This window comes from Bactrocera oleae, chromosome 3 (assembly GCF_042242935.1).
Source record: "Bactrocera oleae isolate idBacOlea1 chromosome 3, idBacOlea1, whole genome shotgun sequence".
Taxonomy (NCBI): Eukaryota; Metazoa; Arthropoda; class Insecta; order Diptera; family Tephritidae; genus Bactrocera; species Bactrocera oleae.
The window spans coordinates 54,467,330-54,490,773 of NC_091537.1; the positions used below are offsets into that span (position 1 = coordinate 54,467,330).

The window sequence follows — 23,444 nt, forward strand, 5'->3', positions numbered from 1 at the left end:
TACTCTTTGTTTACATCAGTTTTTGCACAAGGCTCTTAAGAAAATGATAGAAACTTTGTTCTGCGCGCTGACAAAATTTTTTCAGCTATGACTGTCATATTACCCATCAGATGACCGTCACTGCTCTTGTAGGGTACATAACAAATGTAAACAAATAGATGTGTGAACTGTCAATGAAAACTCATCGAAAACACACAATGCCGGTCAGAACGACTTTGGTTCCACAATGCACAAATTATGTTTTCAAGAGGATTTCAATTCGGTGCGAACATAGTATTAGTAAATAAATGCAAAGTAAAGATTCTAACTTAGTTTCCGTCATTAAATTACTTAAAAATACAAAAGATTGCTTTGAAAACTCATGTTCAGATAAGTATTTTACTCAAGTTCTTGAAGATGCCAAAGCCTTAGCTTCTGAAATTGATTGCGAGATGTCAGACTTTGAAAATGAGGCTAGATCTGGTGCACGATCCAAGAAAAAGCATTTAACTTATGAGTGTGTTGAACCAATCATTGAGCACCGTCAAAAATATAAAATTGAAGTATTTTTTCACATTAAAGATACAGCCATAAATTCTTTATAATTAAGATTTTCCCAAATTTCTGAGCACAGTAAACTTTTTGTATAACATACTCTTACATATATGCCTTAAGATATAATATGATTAGATATAAATGTATTAGAACTTTGTGAGGAGTTGTCAGTCCTTTGTATGTTTTTAAATAGTAATTTATCTCCTCAAGATGTTTTAAAATTTTTAAAAGATTTAAGATTTGGTCCAAATATTACAAGTAGTATTGCGCTCAGAATCCTTTGAACTTTACCGGTAACAGTTGCAAGTTGTGAAAGAAGCTTTTCTAAATTAAAAATAATAAAAAATTATCTGCGATCCACCATGACACAATAGATTATCTGGATTGCCTATGATTTCAATAGAACACAAGGTTTGCGACAGAATAAATTGATCAGATTTTATTAAAGAATTTGCAGAACAAAAAGTGCGAAGAAAATTACTATAATTACGAGGTAGGATTAAATATTCTCTGAAAAAATGGTTAATTTTTGGTTTCATTATTTTAAAAAATAACTGATTTGTTTTGTAGTAACAGTATTAAATTTAAAAACAAATCTTTTGTTGTGTTGTGTTTTGTTTTTTATACGTACCGTACGAACCTTAACTTAAATTTTATGAACCGATTGACCATAATAAACAATTAAACAGTTTGGTCCTAATCTTTTTAACTTCTGAAACGATTTTGATGAAAAATGTTTATTGTTCCTTTAGTTAAAGGGCAACATTAGTAATACAAAGGCTTTTCTGCAATTTCCAATTGAATGGGAGAAACCTTAGGTGAGAGAGAGAAAAACTACCGACATTCTAAACATATTGTAATATAAACATGCCAAAATAAGAAAAACGAATATACAATTTACTACTCAAGAAGAATAAAAAAAGCGTAATTTCACTAAAACCAGGGATAAAGGGACGCTTATTGCAGTGTGAGAGCGCTTCAAAATTAGTGTCTTTTATAACATTTTGCATTGTAGCCAGATCAGTCAAAATAAAAATTGTTGGACATTTAAACTAAAACACCCAACATATATTAAGATTAAAAATATTATATATATATCCGATTAACAAATGGAGGAACTATTAAAATCCTTTTTTGTGATTTTGTGATATTTTAAAACAACTGGTTTTTGAACTTTCAATAGTTGAGAGAGTTGAGCATTCCTTCATCTCTGCTAAAAATTTGGCTTTTAGAGAGGTGAGTTCTTCTTTTTCTAAATATGTTGTATTGTAAAATTAATTTGTTTTACTTTATACATAGAAAAACACGACACAAAACCGATCAATAAGGTACGCATTGTGGTATGTGTTTTGTTTTTATAACCAAAACTTTTATTGTTACAGAAAATTTGCAGCATTGCGGTAAAATTGCATTCCTAGAATAAAACCAATTCAGGTGAGTAAATTATTAATTAATAACTTTAAAAAGTGAACAAATATAGTTAGTTAACTAATATTTAATATAAGAAATTATGTTTTAGATTGATAAAAATGCAATTTAAACATAATTATGTTGGAGGTTCAAGACGATACATGGATTTTGATTGGTATTGGTATACCATCGTTTGTTAGAGAGATTTTTCCTCATTTTCACTCATAATTTGTAAACGTTACAAAGAACGATTTGTGGAACATCGACAGATTCTATTGCAAGATTTTGTATATTGGGCTTGTCGTCATCCGGTACTGTGACAGTGCGAAGTGTGGCATCATTTTTTGACCTGCTACTATGACAAGATGTTGAAATCAAGCATAAGGAAAGCCGATCATGACACATATGTAGGAGTCTCTTATTGTTGGGCCATATCTCTTAGCATTATCGAATGACACGGCGAAACGTTATGAAACATAATGTAAAAAATAAATGCAACGTATTGGTGATGGCAGGTCGGACCTGGCAAAGGCCTTAAATAAAGACGAGCGTCGTGCACACTTAAAAACAACACGGGAAAACTTTGGTTTAGCGTCCCACGATTTCAGGGTTAAGAGGGGTATGGTTGAATAGAGGAGATGCTCCAGATCTCGAATATATATAACTATTGCCGCCGGAAACTTATAGTTTTCGAGATATTTGCATTTTAAGTTAAAAATTTCACACTTTTCATTTTACAATTTCTCGATTTATGGTTATCTTTTCTTTTATATTATGCACTTATTACACACTAACACTTCACTACAATGTTTCTACATATCTATTTTATATTAAATATTTAAGTATTTGCTTTAAATAAGCATTTAATTTTTATACAATTTTCGTAATATGAACAATAACAAATGGGTTCCATGTTGTCAGATAATAAGTGTTGCCATATCCAAACGGATGAAAGCAATCAAAATAAATAAAAAACCCAATCACCCTCTACAAAATATTATGAACTTAATTTTCCATTTTAATAAAAGAAAAAGGTTTTATGGCTTAAACGTATGTTTTATTGCAACTGATAATTTCACAAATGGATCATGATGCTGATTTACTATATTTTTACGCTATATGTATTCATATATCAAATTTTCAAAATCTTCACTGTTATTATAATTATCCTTAATAAAAATTGAAGTTTATAGAGAGTGATATATTCTCTTTAACAATACTTTTTTTTGGTTAAGATTTTTTATTTGCACTGGCGGCCTTCGACCGCGCTTCAAAAAAATAACCCTGGTCGGTCCAACACCTGCGTGTTCATAATTCAATCGCGTCAAACTTCTTTGTGCACTGGTGGCTTTTGGCCGCGCTTCAAAAAAATAACCCTGGTCGGTCCAACACCGGTTTGTTCATAATTTAATCGCGTCAAACTTCTTTCCGCACTGGCGGCCTTCGGTCGCGCTTTAAAAAAATAACCCTAGTCGGTCCAATCGGCAAATATCGACACTATTTAAAGAACAGGATACACGTATGTCTCAAATGGAAACGCGATTGTCAACGCATTTGGAGGAGCTGTTCGCAGCGCAAGATGCACGTTTTTTAGCACAGTTGTCAGCATCGAAAGAGCTCGACGTGCATATGTCAGCGCATTTATCCTCACAGTTGGAAGAGGAGGAAGCATGTGAGCCAGGATCTTCACAGTATGAAGAGCGAGAAGCTTGGATACCAGCACAAGTGTCTTTGCAGTCGGAAGAACTGAACGGGCGCATGCCAGCGCAGGTGTCCTCACAGTCGGAAGAGGGGGACGCGTGTGTACCACTACAAGGGTCCTCATAGTTAGAGAGCAAGAAGCTTGGATACCAGCACAAGTGTCCGTACAGTTGGAAGAGCAGGAAGCGTGTATACCATCATAGGTGGAAGATCAGCATAAAATTGAACCTGAAACGGATGACTCTTTGCAAGAAGATCCAGAATTGGATGGTGCATTACATGAAGTGGAGTTGAACCAATGTACAACGATTAGAGAAATAACTACAGGAAAGCCAGTCACAAAATCATATTGGGCAGAACGGAGCAGTTCAAAGTTAGTGTATGGCTGCTTGCATCGAGTATGGAAAAGCGAAAATAGGCAAACCTTCCGAGTACTTATGGTTGTTCCAAGGGTTGGAATTCATGATGTTCTTAACGTGCAGTACAAATGTCCAAGAGGAGGGCACTTGAGAGACATGAAATCCTTGGAGTATTTGAAGCAAAGGTTTTATTGGACTGGACATGGGCAGATGAAACAGCACAATTCGCGTGCCCCAGTTGAGAAAATAGGCGTGTATGAAGATGGTCCATTCCCCACCAATAAATTAGGAAATAGTCATGTTTTGGTAGTCAAGGACCATTTCAACGAATGGCCACAAGTATACACAATTCCTAACCAAGAGACTGAACCAGTGGCGGAGGCATTCATCAACAAGTGGGTAACGAGATTCGGTGTTCCATTGGATTTACGTTGTGATCAAGAATGGAATCTCAAGTTATCTTTAAGTCAAGAGATGTACCAGAAACTGAGTATCCGGAAAACGGACGGAATCAACTCCAAGAAGAGAAGAACGGCTAACGATGTCAGCACCAGCCTAGAAGACGAGATGGGGGACATAAAAGCTTTGTGTTTGGTATCGCAAATATGTCTAATCGGGACGATCAGACTTAGGTGGAGGGCAGTATGACGAACACGGATGATAGAACAAAATCGAATCAACGATAAACTGCCAGAAGCAACTAGTTAGCGAATTCGTAGTTGCCAGAATGTTCTAGACGCAATATTTTGTTACAGATTTACTATATAAGGGCTGCCGGATTGTGCAGCAAAGACAGTTCTAGTTAGAGTGTTGTCGTGATAAGAACAATTAAGGCATAAGCAAGAAGTTGTAAGCTCAAATAACGAGCAATAAGTTTTAAGTTGTTGGAATTAGTAATAAAGATAAGTGTGTAGCCATTAAATTGGGACTTTTATTTAACAATCCAGTGATCGAACTCAACAGTGAGTTACAGGTAGACGATTTATCGAGAAATCTGCTACAATATGTATATCTATGACTATATATTGTGACGAACATGAATGATATAACAAAATCGAATCAACGATAAATTGCCAGAAGCAACTAGACAGTTAATTCCTAGTTGCCAGAATGCTCTTGAGGCAAAGTTTTGTTAAAGATCTACTATATAAGGGTTGTCGGATTATGCAGCAAACACAGATCTAGAAGTTGTAAGATAGAAGCAAAAGAAGAGGCTCAATGCTCGTCAAAGGTTGTGGACATGAACATGGTTTTTGCTGCAATATCGCGGATGTCAACGCAAATGTCGACAAAATTTTAAGAGTTCGCAGCGCAAGATGCACGTATATCAGCACATGTACTTAGTGCTTCCCAAATATATGACACCTCTATTACGTATCTATTATAACGCGATAGTAATTGCCGTTCAGCAAGATTATGCCAAAATTTTCGTTACGAGTAGACACCGACTTTCGTATCCCTGCAAGACGGAGGTGTTGTGATGGTGTAGTGATAAGTTCTGAACTCTAAGCTCCGAAATTTCTCGGATAATATTTTATATTACGGATATTTCTCAATCGCAAGTTTTAAAAATATATTGAAAAGTACTTGATACCTATCAATGTCGGTAGTTTAGTTTCGATCCTTTTCCCAGTACCTATAAATCTGATACGATACTGGTATCGAGTAAAGTGTCGATACTTTTAAAATTTTGTGGAACACTAAGAAGAGGAAATACCTAAAGGGGAAATAAGGAACTAACTAGACTAGAACTTAGAAACAAGGATACAAAAAAATCATCCGAATTTTCTGCCGATTTCACATTTCTGAACTGGCAACTCTCAGTCTATTTTATGTTTGAGGGGACTTCCCTCAAACTTTCGGAGGAATAACCTTTAGCTAGATTCCCACAACAAGACATTTTAGAAAAATTCCTTAAACATAATATATAAGCAAACAATTAAACTAATTTTTCATTACTTATTTAACAGACACCTAGTAAAAAGGTTCTGCCCTAGAGACAAATTTTCGTCATATTCGAAAACAATGTAGCCGTTAATAACTGATACAGAATTAAAAGGTTTAATACATTTAAGTGATATATATGCTAAGCCTACAAGTTGGTTCTATTCTTAAATTTAAAAGTGACGTGCTTTTATGCGGAAAATTAATCATATAAATAATGAAGCGCGCATGTGAATTTACTACGTAAGTACCTATCTATTTTATAAATTTAATTGTAATACGTAAAAAAAAAACGTAATATTGAACACACTTAATTTGATATTGACCGCAAGATATGTTAAAAATGTTTTAAGTGGTATGTAAATTTATTTCATATAACTTTTTTACTGTAAAGAAAGGCTGACGGTAGATCACGCTTTTCGAGACACCAATATAAAAAACGAAGACTTGAAAAAGACGCAAAGCGACAAAAGCAAGCAGGGGCATTAGAGTCCATTTTGAAGAAAGGTGATCTAAACAGACTATCATCACCCATACCAGAAACCGGAGCTATAGCTGAGATTCCACTTAAACCTCAAGAAGAACATACGTCCGATTCCAATATAATTTGTGAACCTGGTGCTTCTACTTCTGGGTCAAGCGCTATTACAGGTGAAAGTGCTATTACAGGGGAAGAGGCTATGACAGGTGAAACTGCTATTGTAGGTGAAGGTGCTATTGCAAGTTCAAGTGTTTCTACAGAATTAACATCTATTGTAGATGTCGACCCAGCTACGTGGCCCAATAGATTAACATACACAGAAATAATATATTTGGTAAATAGGTTCTCCAGACCCACTGTGTGAATTTCAATTTCCACAAGATATCAATGGTCGGAGATTTACTTCGAGATACAGTAAGAGAAAGCTTAATAACGGTGAAGAAATTTTAAGAGATTGGCTTGCATATTCTGTGGCAAAAAATTTATTGTATTGCTTTTGTTGTAAAATCTTCAATACAACTATAATTTCCGGTCTATCTGAAGATGGCTACAAAAATTGGAGTCATGTAGGTGATATGCTTAAATCTCCTGAGACATCACGAGACCATGTAAAAGCAGTAAAATCTTGGTTAGAACTTTCACGTAGGCTCAATTCGTGTCGTACGCCGTGTCCCAGAGGATAATTAAATCAGAAATAGAACACTGGAATAGAATATTATTACGAATTGCCTCAATCATCAAAATGTTGGCTAAAAATAGCTTGGCTTTGGGTATTTCTGATAATCTGTATCAACATAACAATGGTAATTTTTTAATACTAGTATAGTTGTTAGCCGAATTTGATTCCGTTATGCAGGAACATGTACGCAGAGTTTTGAAAAAAGAGGAGAAACAAGCAACGTACTTAAGTAAAACAATTCTAAATGAGTTTATTAATACAATTTCAGACGGCATAAAAAAACATTATATTATGGAAGCTATCATTACGTCGAAATATTATTCTATTATTTTAGATCGTACTCCAGACGCTAGTAAAACTGAGCAGATGACCATGATAATTAGGTACCTTTTATATTATTCAATCACAGGACCATTCAAGAACATTCAGAAATTGTAATAAATGAAAGTTTTTTAGGATTTATACCAATCGAGAAATCATCAGGTCTGGCCCTAACAGAAATTATCGTAGAACAATTATCAGCACTTGGATAAGAGGGCAAGGGTACGATAATGGATCTAATATGAAAGGTATTGAAAGTGGAGTTAAAGCCAGGATTAAGAGAACCAATCCACGGGCATTGGTGGTTCTTTGCAGTAGTCATTCTTTAAATTTAGTGGTAAACGACATGGCAAAGTCCTCACTGGAAACTACAATTGTTTTTAATACTGTGCAAAAAATAATTGTTATTTTTCACTTTAAGATAAAGGTGGTCAATTCTTTTGAAGAATGCAAAAGGTATTACTCTAATACTATGTTCGCACCGACACAAAATTCGTGTTTTCATAGACAAAAGAGGTTTTCAGGCGAAAACTTGTGTTTTCATCCATACAAAATCTGTCAAACGAAAACACAGTTTTCGCTGAAAACCCTTTGAAATCTTACATTCCACTCATTATAATCGGCGCCTGCTCTAGTTTAATCGATATTATGAAGACATATTTTGCGAGCCCTAAATGTCAGTTGACAATTTGTTTCCATTCCATAATTGGCCTAAACGTACCCTACAAGAAACTGCTGATGGGTTCGCCAATAAACTTACATTTGATATGTCAGTACTGCTAATTTACATTTGCATTTTTAAATTCATTTATTCACTGATTGGAGAAAGACGTACACAGAGCTATTGAGAGGAGGAAATGGCATCAAGTAAAAATTAATTTTTATATTTTCATATTTTATTATATTTTTTCTTGTATTTCTTTTTATATTTAAGTACATTATTATAACTAATTTTGATTAAAAGTTTGAAATTTATTAAAGAAATAAAAATTATATTATCTACTGCGCAAAAGAATTTTTCACTTCTGATAGCATTTCAGTCATTACTGACAATTTTCAGCTATGACGGGTTTATGGTCCGCAATGACTCAGAAAAAGACATGAGAGTGAGCAAAATAGATATATAGTGAATCAATTCCGAATACCCATGTGTTAAAGAGAGATGCAAACTCACACACATACGTTTGTTTATATCAGTTTTTGCACAAGGCTCTTAAGAAAATGATAGAAACTTTGTTCTGCGCGCTGACAAAATTTTTTCAGCTATGACTGTCATATTACCCATCAGATGACCGTCACCGTTCTTGTAGGGTACATAACAAATGTAAACAAATAGATGTGTGAACTGTCGATGAAAACTCATCGAAAATACACAATGCCGGTCAGAACGACTTTGGTTCCACAATCCACAAATTATGTTTTCAAGAGGATTTCAATTCGGTGCGAACATAGTATTAGTAAATAAATGCAAAGTAAAGATTCTAACTTAGTTTCCGTCATTAAATTACTTAAAAATACAAAAGATTGCTATGAAAACTCATGTTCAGATAAGTATTTTACTCAAGTTCTTGAAGACGCCGAAGCCTTAGCTTCTGAAATTGATTGCGAGGTGTTAGACTTTGAAAATGTGGCTAGACCTGGTGCACGATCCAAGAAAAAGCATTTAACTTATGAGTGTGTTGAACCAATCATTGAGCACCGTCAAAAATATAAAATTGAAGTTTTTTTTCACATTATAGATACAGCCATAAATTCTTTATAATTAAGATTTTCCCAGATTTCTGAGCACAGTAAACAGTTTGCTTTTTTGTATAACATACTCTTACATATATGCCTTAAGATATAATATAATATGATTAGATATAAATGTATTAGAACTTTTAGAGGAGTTGTCAGTTCTTTGTATGTTTTTTAATAGTAATTTATCTCCTCAAGATGTTTTAAAATTTGTAAAAGATTTAAGATTTGGTCCAAATATTACAAGTAGTATTGCGCTCAGAATCCTTTGAACTTTACCGGTAACAGTTGCAAGTTGTGAAAGAAGCTTTTCTCAATTAAAAATAATAAAAAATTATTTGCGATCCACCATGACACAATAGATTATCTGGATTGCCTATGATTTCAATAGAACACAAGGTTTGCGACAGAATAAATTGATCAGATTAAATATTCTCTGAAAAAATGTTTAATTTTTGGTTTCATTATTTTAAAAAATAACTGATTTGTTTTGTAGTAACAGTATTAAATTTAAAAACAAATCTTTTGTTGTGTTGTGTTTTGTTTTTTATACGTACCGTACGAGCCTTAACTTAAATTTTATGAACCGATTGACCATAATAAACAATTAAACAGTTTGGTCCTAATCTTTTTAACTTCTGAAACGATTTTGATGAAAAATGTTTATTGTTCCTTTAGTTAAAGGGCAACATTAGTAATACACAGGCTTTTCTGCAATTTCCAATTGAATGGGAGAAACCTTAGGTGAGAGGGAGAAAAACTACCGACATTCTAAACATATTGTAATATAAACATGCCAAAATAAGAAAAACGAATATACAATTTACTACTCAAGAAGAATAAAAAAAGCGTAATTTCACTAAAACCAGGGATAAAGGGACGCTTATTGCAGTGTGAGAGCGCTTCAAAATTAGTGTCTTTTATAACATTTTGCATTGTAGCCAGATCAGTCAAAATAAAAATTGTTGGACATTTAAACTAAAACACCCAACATATATTAAGATTAAAATTATTATATATATATCCGATTAACACATGGAGGAACTATTTAAATCCTTTTTTGTGATTTTGTGATATTTTAAAACAACTGGTTTTTGAACTTTCAATAGTTGAGAGAGTTGAGCATTCCTTCACCTCTGCCAAAAATTTGGCTTTTAGAGAGGTGAGTTCTTTTTCTAAATATGTTGTATTGTAGAATTAATTTGTTTTACTTTATACATAGAAAAACGCGACACAAAACCGATCAATAAGGTACGCATTGTGGTATGTGTTTTGTTTTTATAACCAAAATTTTATTGTTACAGAAAAGTTGCAGCATTGCGGAAAAATTGCATTCCTAGAATAAAACCAATTCAGGTGAGTAAATTATTAATTAATAACTTTAAAAAGTGAACAAATATAGTTAGTTAACTAATATTTAATATAAGAAATTATGTTTTAGATTGATAAAAATGCAATTTAAACATAATTATGTTGGAGGTTCAAGACGATACATGGATTTTGATTGGTATTGGTATACCATCGTTTGTTGGAGAGATTTTGCCTCATTTTCACTCATAATTTGTAAACGTAACATAGAACGATTTGTGGAGCATCGACAGATTCTATTGCAAGATTTTGTATATTGGGCTTGGTATGGTTGATAGAGGAGATGCTCCAGATCTCGAATATATATAATTATTGCCGCCGGAAACTTAGTTTACGAGATATTTGCATTTTAAATTGAAAATTTCACACTTTTCATTTTACAATTTCTCGATTTATGGTTATCTTTTCTTTTATATTATGCACTTATTACACACTAATACTTCACTACAATGTTTCTACATATCTATTTTATATTAAATATTTAAGTACTTGCTTTAAATAAGCATTTAATTTTTATACAATTTTCGTAATATGAACAATAACCAAATTAGTTATAATAATAAATGTTGCCATATCCAAACGGATGAAAGCAATCAAAATAAATAAAAAACCCAATCACCCTCTACAAAATATTATGAACTTAATTTTCCATTTTAATAAAAGAAAAAGGTTTTATGGCTTAAACGTATGTTTTATTGCAACTGATAATTTCACAAATGGATCATGATGCTGATTTACTATATTTTTACGCCATATGTATTCATATATCAAATTTTCAAAATCTTCACTGTTATTATAATTATCCTTAATAAAAATTGAAGTTTATAGATAGTGATATATTCTCTTTAATATTACTTTTTTTTGGTTAAGATTTTTTATTTGCACTGGCGGCCTTCGACCGCGCTTTAAAAAAATAACCCCGGTCGGTCCAACGCCGGGGTGTTCATAATTCAATCGCGTCAAACTTCTTTCCGCACTGGCGGCCTTCGGCTGAGCTTTAAAAAAATAACCTTAGTCGGTCCAACGCCGGGGTGTTCATAATTCAACCGCGTCAAACCTCTTTCTGCACTGGCGGCCTTTGGCCGCGTTTCAAAAAAATAACCCTGGTCGGTCCAACACCTGGGTGTTCATAATTCAATCGCGTCAAACTTCTTTGTGCACTGGCGACCTTTGGCCGCGCTTCAAAAAAATAACCCTGGTCGGTCCAACACCGGTTTGTTCATAATTTAATCGCGTCAAACTTCTTTCCGCACTGGCGGCCTTTGGCCGCGCTTCAAAAAAATTACCCTAGTCGGTCCAACACCGGGGTGTTCATAATTCAATCGCGTCAAACTTCTTTGTGCACTGGCGGCCTTCGGCCGCGTTTCAAAAAACTAACCCTGGTCGGTCCAACACCTGCGTGTTCATAATTCAATCGCGTCAAACTTCTTTGTGCACTGGCGGCCTTTGGCCGCGCTTCAAAAAAATAACCCTGGTCGGTCCAACACCGGTTTGTTCATAATTTAATCGCGTCAAACTTCTTTCCGCACTGGCGGCCTTTGGCCGCGCTTCAAAAAAATAACCCTGGGCGGTCCAACATCGGGGTGTTCATAATTTAATCGCGTCAAACTTCTTTCCGCACTGGCGGCCTTCGGCTGCGCTTTAAAAAAATAACCCTAGTCGGTCCAACACCGGGGTGTTCATAATTCAATCGCGTCAAACTTCTTTGTGCGCTGGCGGCCTTCGGCTGCGCTTTAAAAAAATAACCCTAGTCGGTCCAACACCGGGGTGTTCATAATTCAATCGCGTCAAACTTCTTTGTGCACTGGCGGCCTTTGGCCGCGCTTCAAAAAAATAACCCTGGTCGGTCCAACACCGGTTTGTTCATAATTTAATCGCGTCAAACTTCTTTCCGCACTGGCGGCCTTTGGCCGCGCTTCAAAAAAATAACCCTGGGCGGTCCAACATCGGGGTGTTCATAATTTAATCGCGTCAAACTTCTTTCCGCACTGGCGGCCTTCGGCCGCGTTTCAAAAAACTAACCCTGGTCGGTCCAACACCTGCGTGTTCATAATTCAATCGCGTCAAACTTCTTTGTGCACTGGCGGCCTTTGGCCGCGCTTCAAAAAAATAACCCTGGTCGGTCCAACACCGGTTTGTTCATAATTTAATCGCGTCAAACTTCTTTCCGCACTGGCGGCCTTTGGCCGCGCTTCAAAAAAATAACCCTGGTCGGTCCAACACCGGTTTGTTCATAATTTAATCGCGTCAAACTTCTTTCCGCACTGGCGGCCTTTGGCCGCGCTTCAAAAAAATAACCCTAGGCGGTCCAACATCGGGGTGTTCATAATTTAATCGCGTCAAACTTCTTTCCGCACTGGCGGCCTTCGGCTGCGCTTTAAAAAAATAACCCTAGTCGGTCCAACACCGGGGTGTTCATAATTCAATCGCGTCAAACTTCTTTGTGCACTGGCGGCCTTTGGCCGCGCTTCAAAAAAATAACCCTGGGCGGTCCAACATCGGGGTGTTCATAATTTAATCGCGTCAAACTTCTTTCCGCACTGGCGGCCTTCGGCTGCGCTTTAAAAAAATAACCCTAGTCGGTCCAACACCGGGGTGTTCATAATTCAATCGCGTCAAACTTCTTTGTGCACTGGCGGCCTTTGGCCGCGCTTCAAAAAAATAACCCTGGTCGGTCCAACACCGGTTTGTTCATAATTTAATCGCGTCAAACTTCTTTCCGCACTGGCGGCCTTTGGCCGCGCTTCAAAAAAATAACCCTGGGCGGTCCAACATCGGGGTGTTCATAATTTAATCGCGTCAAACTTCTTTCCGCACTGGCGGCCTTCGGCCGCGCTTTAAAAAAATAACCCTGGCCAATCCAATACCATACTTTATCAATGGAATGGAATGAACAAAATTATAGTTGATGTATTTGGGGTATAATCCTCTTTTATTGTTCATTTTAATTCGCTTTGAAAATATATATTTATATATATATATATAATAGATATGGCAACACTTATTATTTGACAACATGGAACCCATTTGTTATTGTTCATATTACGAAAATTGTGTAAAAATTAAATGCTTATTTCAAGCAAATACTTAAATATTTAATATAAAATAAATATGTAGAAACATTGAAGTGAAAAGTTAGTGTTTAATAAGTGCATAATATAAAAGAAAAGATAACCATAAATCGAGAAATTGTAAAATGAAGTTTGTGAAATTTTCAACTTAAAATGCAAATATCTCGAAAACTGTAAGTTTCCGGCGGCAATAATGTATTCGTGATCTGGAGAATCTCCTCTATCCAACCATACGTCTCTTAACACTGAAATCGTGGGATGCTAAACTAAAGCTCACCCAACAACACCGTTATCGGAAAGTGTTGGGCATTTCCTCGGGTCGGAAAGTTAAACCATAAATTGGACTCGATACCATTCACGGACCGTTTATAGTTCTACAGTCAATACGACACGAGAGTTAGTCTCTTTTTAGTTACATATGCCTAAGGAATGAAAGAACCTTGTGCCTAGCTTGAAGATACCCAAAAGCCAATATTTCAGTATCTCCTAACTGGTATTAGAGTAATTAATCTAATTGCTACCTCGCTTGTCAATCTCGTTCATAAATGGCTTCATTTTCTATGTATTTTTTATTTCAGAGGCGTCCTGAACAGTTTTCCTGACATTATTTCAACACGAATGCGATTGGTTAACATCTATGCAAAAGATGAGCAATGACCAGATGACCGATGTGAATCGTCGCACCAATGTTAGTTCCTATGCAGTAATAGCTGAAATGTAGGATTTTAAACAAAATCATGTTACACAAATGAAACCGGCGCTTAAATCTTTTATAGTCGAGTTTTTGGCAAGAAACCTGCGAAGAAATAATGTATGACATGGTGTATAATCGTGATGAAGGGGCCGAATCATATTGTTTAAATAGATACACAATTTATGGAGGATCACACACCACTGATTTATAATTAAAATTGCTTTATTTTTAAGAAAAACTCAGTATCTCGATATATTTTATACAAGTAATAAGTTTTGATTTATTTCGTCATATAAGAACAGTGTTTTATAATAATTCTTCCGGATAGAGTGGTGTGTACATGTAGAGGGAGACTAAACTCATTTAACCAGATATTTTGTATGCATGTAGCTTTATAATTGTAGTATATATAAATATATTGTTAAATGTACTTCTTTAAGTATACAATTTAAGTGTTAATACTTATATTTAACCTATATACATATGTGTAACATAGTATATATCAATATGTACACATTTAAGATATTCATTACTTTGAATAATTAGTTAGTAATAAGATAGTAAGTAAGTAGGTTTTTCAATAAAATAAAGACAAATAAAATAAAAAAATATTGAATTTTATTTTACAAAATTGCAATTGGTTATGTCAACAAGAAGGTAACCGATAAGCTTAAATACGAATTTGTTAAAAGAAACAAACAGGTAATAAATAATGTAACAAATCGAGGCAACAGTTATGCTTGTTAAAGCCAACAAATAGATAACAAATACGCTAACAAGTTTATATGTTAAAGGTAACAAACTGCTAATCAAAACGATATCACTAACCGAAATTATGGGAACAAATACTTCTGTTATGGATAACACATAGGTAACCTATTCTCTAACAAAAGAATTTATTACCTTCAACAGACTGTAAACAGATTTGATTACCAATGTATGTCATTCTGTTACCCAAAAAATAACAAACGCATATAAAAGGTAACTTAGAACGAAACTACATGACATAATAACTATTGGATAGAGCGAGAGAACTATTGAACATCAAATGGCGATGTGTTACTTTTTTCCCACTCTCTGTGAACAATAACAAGTCGCGAACACGTTTGCTAGTAGATATCCGCTTGTAAGGATGCAATTGAAGACGACTTCATTATATTTAAACGCGATCCAGGATCGCCATATCATAAAATATTTTGAAATGCGGATCGCGGATCGTGGATCGCGCGTTAAACATTAAATATTGATCGCGACATCAACGACATTTTGTATGTAAATTCACGATACGACGGAACAAATTATTAAAAATAATAAAAAGGCATGCTAATTTTCTCAAAATTTTTTTTAAATTTATATTTACACATATAAATTTTTTTTAGCTTTTTCTAAGATCCGGGGAATTCTTTACAATGGTTGCAACATTTTTTTTTATCGAGCGCTGTCTTTGAATGTTTTTCTTCAAAACCTTAAAAACTTTTCTTCAGTTTTCTTTCGACATTTCATCAAAAACCCGGATAAAATTAAACAAATACTAAGTAAAAATATTTTTAACACACTGGTTTTAACAACTGGATTTATTTCGAATAAAAAGTGACGAGATATTTATTGAACGTGTAGCATTCACTCGTGATCCATCAATCATTAATTATGATCACGATCCAAATATCACATTAAATATTGAACGTGTGATTGCGCCAATCAGTCGGCTTTGGTAATAATATTGTGACGAACACGGATGATAGAACAAAATCGAATCAACGATAAACTGCCAGAAGCAACTAGTTAGCGAATTCGTAGTTGTCAGAATGTTCTAGAAGCAATGTTTTGTTACAGATTTACTGTATAAGGGCTGCCGGACTTTGCAGCAAAGACAGTTCTAGTTAGAACGTTGTCGTGATAAGAACAATTGAGACATAAGCAAGAAGTTGTTAGCTCAAATAACGAGCAATAAGTGTTAAGTTGTTGGAATAAGTAATAAAGATAAGTGTGTAGCCATTAAATTGGGACTTTATTTATCAATCCAGTGATCGAACTCAAGAGTGAGTTACAGGTAGACGATTTATCGAGAAATCTGCTACAATATGTATATCTATGACTATATATTGTGACGAACATGAATGATATAACAAAATCGAATCAACGATAAATTGCCAGAAGCAACTAGACAGTTAATTCCTAGATGCCAGAATGCTCTTGAGGCAAAGTTTTGTTAAAGATCTACTATATAAGGGCTGTCGGATTACGCAGCAAACACAGTTCTAGAAGTTGTAAGGTCGAAAAAATTTATTGGAATAAGAAAAAAAGATAAATGTATAGCATTAAATTGGGACTTAAATTTAACAATCCAATTATCGAGCTCAAGAGTGAGTTACAAGGTAAACGATTTATCGAGAAATCCCAAAGAGGGAATTGTTTTAAAATGGCAGAGTTTGACGATTTGAAGATTCCACAACTGAAAAAGGAGTAGGAAAACGTGGTTCGGTGACAAATGGAGTAAAGTCGGAATTACACTCACGTTTGCGGGAGGCCATGGAGGCGGAAAACATTGATGTTGATGAGTATGTGTTTCAGTTGGAGTTGGAGGAAGAGACTACGAAGATAGAAGCAAAAGAAGAGGCTCAATGCTCGTCAAAGGTTGTGGACATGAACATGGTTTTTGCTGCAATATCGCGGATGTCAACGCAAATGAAGACAAAATTTTAAGAGTTCGCAGCGCAAGATGCACGTATATCAGCACATGTACTTAGTGCTTCCCAAATATATGACACCTCTATTACGTATCTATTATAACGCGATAGTAATTGCCGTTCAGCAAAATTATGCCAAAATTTTCGTTACGAGTAGACACCGACTTTCGTATCCCTGCAAGACGGAGGTGTTGTGATGGTGTAGTGATAAGTTCTGAACTCTAAGCTCCGAATCTTCTCGGATAATATTTTATATTACGGATATTTCTCAATCGCAAGTTTTAAAAATATATTGAAAAGTACTTGATACCTATCAATGTCGGTAGTTTAGTTTCGATCCTTTCCCAGTACCTATAAATCTGATACGATACTGGTATCGAGTAAAGTGTCGATACTTTTGAAATTTTGTGGAACACTAAGAAGAGGAAATACCTAAAGGGGAAATAAGGAACTAACTAGACTAGAACTTAGAAACTAGGATACAAAAAAATCATCCGAATTTTCTGCCGATTTCACATTTCTGAACTGGCAACTCTCAGTCTATTTTATGTTTGAGGGGACTTCCCTCAAACTTTCGGAGGAATAACCTTTAGCTAGATTCGCACAACAAGACATTTTAGAAAAATTCCTTAAACATAATATATAAGCAAACAATTAAACTAATTTTTCATTACTTATTTAACAGACACCTAGTAAAAAGGTTCTGCCCTAGAGACAAATTTTCGTCATATTCGAAAACAATGTAGCCGTTAATAACTGATACAGAATTAAAAGGTTTAATATATTTAAGTGATATATATGCTAAGCCTACAAGTTGGTTCTATTCTTAAATTTAAAAGTGACGTGCTTTTATGCGGAAAATTAATCATATAAATAATGAAGCGCGCATGTGAATTTACTACGTAAGTACCTATCTATTTTATAAATTAAATTGTAATACGTAAAAAAAAACGTAATATTGAACACACCTAATTTGATATTGACCGCAAGATATGTTAAAAATGTTTTAAGTGGTATGTAAATTTATTTCATATAATTTTTTTACTGTACAGAAAGGCAGGCGGTAGATCACGCTTTTCGAGACACCAATATAAAAAACGAAGACTTGAAAAAGACGCAAAGCGACAAAAGCAAGCAGGGGCATTAGAGTCCATTTTGAAGAAAGGTGATCTAAACAGACTATCATCACCCATACCAGAAACCGGAGCTATAGCTGAGATTCCACTTAAACCTCGAGAAGAACATACGTCCGACTCCAATATAATTTGTGAACCTGGTGCTTCTACTTCTGGGTCAAGCGCTATTACAGGTGAAAGTGCTATTACAGAGGAAGAGGCTATGACAGGTGAAACTGCTATTGTAGGTGAAGGTGCTATTGCAAGTTCAAGTGTTTCTACAGAATTAACATCTATTGTAGATGTCGACCCAGCTACGTGGCCCAATAGATTAACATACGCAGAAATAATATATTTGGTAAATAGGTTCTCCAAACCCACTGTGTGAATTTCAATTTCCACAAGATATCAATGGTCGGAGATTTACTTCAAGATACAATAAGAGAAAGCTTAATAACGGTGAAGAAATTTTAAGAGATTGGCTTGCATATTCTGTGGCAAAAAATTTATTGTATTGCTTTTGTTGTAAAATCTTCAATACAACTATAATTTCCGGTCTATCTGAAGATGGCTACAAAAATTGGAGTCATGTAGGTGATATGCTTAAATCTCCTGAGACATCACGAGACCATGTAAAAGCAGTAAAATCTTGGTTAGAACTTTCACGTAGGCTCAATTCGTGTCGTACGCCGTGTCCCAGAGGATAATTAAATCAGAAATAGAACACTGGAATAGAATATTGTTACGAATTGCCTCAATCATCAAAATGTTGGATAAAAATAGCTTTGCTTTGGGTATTTCTGATAATCTGTATCAACATAACAATGGTAATTTTTTAATACTAGTAGAGTTGTTAGCCGAATTTGAATCCGTTATGCAGGAACATGTACGCAGAGTTTTGAAAAAAGAGGAGAAACAAGCAACCTACTTAAGTAAAACAATTCAAAATGAGTTTATTAATACAATTTCAGACGGCATAAAAAAACATTATATTATGGAAGCTATCATTACGTCGAAATATTATTCTATTGTTTTAGATCGTACTCCAGACGCTAGTAAAACTGAGCAGATGACCATGATAATTAGGTACCTTTTATATTATTCAATCACCACACCATTCAAGAACATTCAGAAATTGTAATAAATGAAAGTTTTTTAGGATTTATACCAATCGAGAAATCATCAGGTCTGGCCCTAACAGAAATTATCGTAGAACAATTATCAGCAATTGGATAAGAGGGCAAGGGTACGATAATGGATCTAATATGAAAGGTATTGAAAGTGGAGTTAAAGCCAGGATTAAGAGAACCAATCCACGGGCATTGGTGGTTCTTTGCAATAGTCATTCTTTAAATTTAGTGGTAAACGACATGGCAAAGTCCTCACTGGAAACTACAATTGTTTTTAATACTGTGCAAAAAATAATTGTTATTTTTCACTTTAAGATAAAGGTGGTCAATTCTTTTGAAGAATGCAAAAGGTATTACTCTAATACTATGTTCGCACCGACACAAAATTCGTGTTTTCATAGACAAAAGAGGTTTTCAGGCGAAAACTTGTGTTTTCATCCATACAAAATCTGTCAAACGAAAACACAGTTTTCGCTGAAAACCCTTTGAAATCTTACATTCCACTCATTATAATCGGCGCCTGCTCTAGTTTAATCGATATTATTAGAAGACATATTTTGCGAGCCCTTAATGTCAGTTGACAATTTGTTTACATTCCATAATTGGTACCCTACAAGAAACTGCTGATGGGTTCGCCAATAAACTCACATTTGATATGTCAGTACTGTTAATTTACATTTGCATTTTATTCACTGATTGGAGAAAGACGTACGCAGAGCTATTGAGAGGAGGAAATGGCATCAAGTAAAAATTAATTTTTATATTTTCATATTTTATTATATTTTTTCTTGTATTCCTTTTTATATTTAAGTATATTATTATAACTAATTTTGATTAAAAGTTTGAAATTTATTAAAGAAATAAAAATTATATTATCTACTGCGCAAAAGAATTTTTCACTTCTGATAGCATTTCAGTCATTACTGACAATTTTCAGCTATGACGGGTTTATGGTCCGCAATGACTCAGAAAAAGACATGAGAGTGAGCAAAATAGATATATAGTGAATCAATTCCGAATACCCATGTGTTAAAGAGAGATGCAAACTCACACACATACGTTTGTTTATATCAGTTTTTGCACAAGGCTCTTAAGAAAATGATAGAAACTTTGTTCTGCGCGCTGACAAAATTTTTTCAGCTATGACTGTCATATTACCCATCAGATGACCGTCACCGTTCTTGTAGGGTACATAACAAATGTAAACAAATAGATGTGTGAACTGTCGATGAAAACTCATCGAAAATACACAATGCCGGTCAGAACGACTTTGGTTCCACAATCCACAAATTATGTTTTCAAGGGGATTTCAATTCGGTGCGAACATAGTATTAGTAAATAAATGCAAAGTAAAGATTCTAACTTAGTTTCCGTCATTAAATTACTTAAAAATACAAAAGATTGCTTTGAAAACTCATGTTCAGATAAGTATTTTACTCAAATTCTTGAAGACGCCAAAGCCTTAGCTTCTGAAATTGATTGCGAGGTGTTAGACTTTGAAAATGTGGCTAGACCTGGTGCACGATCCAAGAAAAAGCATTTAACTTATGAGTGTGAACCAACCATTGAGCACCGTCAAAAATATAAAATTGAAGTTTTTTTCACATTATAGATACAGCCATAAATTCTTTATAATTAAGATTTTCCCAGATTTCTGAGCACAGTAAACATTTTGCTTTTTTGTATAACATACTCTTACATATATGCCTTAAGATATAATATAATATGATTAGATATAAATGTATTAGAACTTTTAGAGGAGTTGTCAGTCCTTTGTATGTTTTTTAATAGTAATTTATATCCTCAAGATGTTTTCAAATTTGTAAAAGATTTAAGATTTGGTCCAAATATTACAAGTAGTTTTGCGCTCAGAATCCTTTGAACTTTACCGGTAACAGTTGCAAGTTGTGAAAGAAGCTTTTCTCAATTAAAAATAATAAAAAATTATTTGCGATCCACCATGACACAATAGATTATCTGGATTGCCTATGATTTCAATAGAACACAAGGTTTGCGACAGAATAAATTGATCAGATTAAATATTCTCTGAAAAAATGTTTAATTTTTGGTTTCATTATTTTAAAAAATAACTGATTTGTTTTGTAGTAACAGTATTAAATTTAAAAACAAATCTTTTGTTGTGTTGTGTTTTGTTTTTTATACGTACCGTACGAGCCTTAACTTAAATTTTATGAACCGATTGACCATAATAAACAATTAAACAGTTTGGTCCTAATCTTTTTAACTTCTGAAACGATTTTGATGAAAAATGTTTATTGTTCCTTTAGTTAAAGGGCAACATTAGTAATACACAGGCTTTTCTGCAATTTCCAATTGAATGGGAGAAACCTTAGGTGAGAGGGAGAAAAACTACCGACATTCTAAACATATTGTAATATAAACATGCCAAAATAAGAAAAACGAATATACAATTTACTACTCAAGAAGAATAAAAAAAGCGTAATTTCACTAAAACCAGGGATAAAGGGACGCTTATTGCAGTGTGAGAGCGCTTCAAAATTAGTGTCTTTTATAACATTTTGCATTGTAGCCAGATCAGTCAAAATAAAAATTGTTGGACATTTAAACTAAAACACCCAACATATATTAAGATTAAAATTATTATATATATATCCGATTAACACATGGAGGAACTATTTAAATCCTTTTTTGTGATTTTGTGATATTTTAAAACAACTGGTTTTTGAACTTTCAATAGTTGAGAGAGTTGAGCATTCCTTCACCTCTGCTAAAAATTTGGCTTTTAGAGAGGTGAGTTCTTTTTCTAAATATGTTGTATTGTAGAATTAATTTGTTTTACTTTATACATAGAAAAACGCGACACAAAACCGATCAATAAGGTACGCATTGTGGTATGTGTTTTGTTTTTATAACCAAAATTTTATTGTTACAGAAAAGTTGCAGCATTGCGGAAAAATTGCATTCCTAGAATAAAACCAATTCAGGTGAGTAAATTATTAATTAATAACTTTAAAAAGTGAACAAATATAGTTAGTTAACTAATATTTAATATAAGAAATTATGTTTTAGATTGATAAAAATGCAATTTAAACATAATTATGTTGGAGGTTCAAGACGATACATGGATTTTGATTGGTATTGGTATACCATCGTTTGTTGGAGAGATTTTGCCTCATTTTCACTCATAATTTGTAAACGTAACATAGAACGATTTGTGGAGCATCGACAGATTCTATTGCAAGATTTTGTATATTGGGCTTGGTATGGTTGATAGAGGAGATGCTCCAGATCTCGAATATATATAATTATTGCCGCCGGAAACTTAGTTTTCGAGATATTTGCATTTTAAATTGAAAATTTCACACTTTTCATTTTACAATTTCTCGATTTATGGTTATCTTTTCTTTTATATTATGCACTTATTACACACTAATACTTCACTACAATGTTTCTACATATCTATTTTATATTAAATATTTAAGTACTTGCTTTAAATAAGCATTTAATTTTTATACAATTTTCGTAATATGAACAATAACCAAATTAGTTATAATAATAAGTGTTGCCATATCCAAACGGATGAAAGCAATCAAAATAAATAAAAAAACCCAATCACCCTCTACAAAATATTATGAACTTAATTTTCCATTTTAATAAAAGAAAAAGGTTTTATGGCTTAAACGTATGTTTTATTGCAACTGATAATTTCACAAATGGATCATGATGCTGATTTGCTATATTTTTACGCCATATGTATTCATATATCAAATTTTCAAATTTTCACTGTTATTATAATTATCCTTAATAAAAATTGAAGTTTATAGAGAGTGATATACCCTCTTTTACATTACTTTTTTTTGTTAAGATTTCTTATTGGCACTGGAGGCCTTGGGCCGCGCTTCAAAAAAATAACCCTGATCGGTCCAACACCGGGGTGTTCATAATTCAATCGCGTCAAACCTCTTTCTGCACTGGCGGCCTTTGGCCGCGTTTCAAAAAAATAACCCTGGGCGGTCCAACACCTGGGTGTTCATAATTCAATCGCGGCAAACTTCTTTCTGCACTGGCGGCCTTTGGCCGCGCTTCAAAAAATAACCCTAGTCGGTCCAACACCGGGGTGTTCATAATTCAATCGCGTCAAACTTCTTTCTGCACTGGCGGCTTCGGGCGCCCTTCAAAAAAATAACCCTGGTCGGTCCAGCACCGGGGTGTTCATAATTTAATCGCGTCT

General features: G+C 34.2%; 3 long non-coding RNA genes across 3 annotated transcripts; all 3 read left to right on the plus strand.

The window, feature by feature from the left end:
* Positions 1 to 1,330: 1,330 nt before the first annotated feature.
* Positions 1,331 to 2,993, plus strand: LOC138856203 (uncharacterized). Its single transcript, XR_011395299.1, has 3 exons — positions 1,331 to 1,770; positions 1,834 to 1,968; positions 2,054 to 2,993. It is a non-coding gene; the product is annotated as an uncharacterized lncRNA (long non-coding RNA).
* A 6,773-nt stretch (positions 2,994 to 9,766) lies between these two features.
* LOC138856204 (uncharacterized) lies at positions 9,767 to 11,364 on the plus strand. The gene is made up of 4 exons (XR_011395300.1): positions 9,767 to 10,328; positions 10,389 to 10,417; positions 10,471 to 10,522; positions 10,608 to 11,364. It is a non-coding gene; the product is annotated as an uncharacterized lncRNA (long non-coding RNA).
* A 10,074-nt stretch (positions 11,365 to 21,438) lies between these two features.
* On the plus strand, positions 21,439 to 22,651 carry LOC118681245 (uncharacterized). The gene is made up of 4 exons (XR_011395301.1): positions 21,439 to 22,003; positions 22,064 to 22,092; positions 22,146 to 22,197; positions 22,283 to 22,651. It is a non-coding gene; the product is annotated as an uncharacterized lncRNA (long non-coding RNA).
* Positions 22,652 to 23,444: the final 793 nt, after the last annotated feature.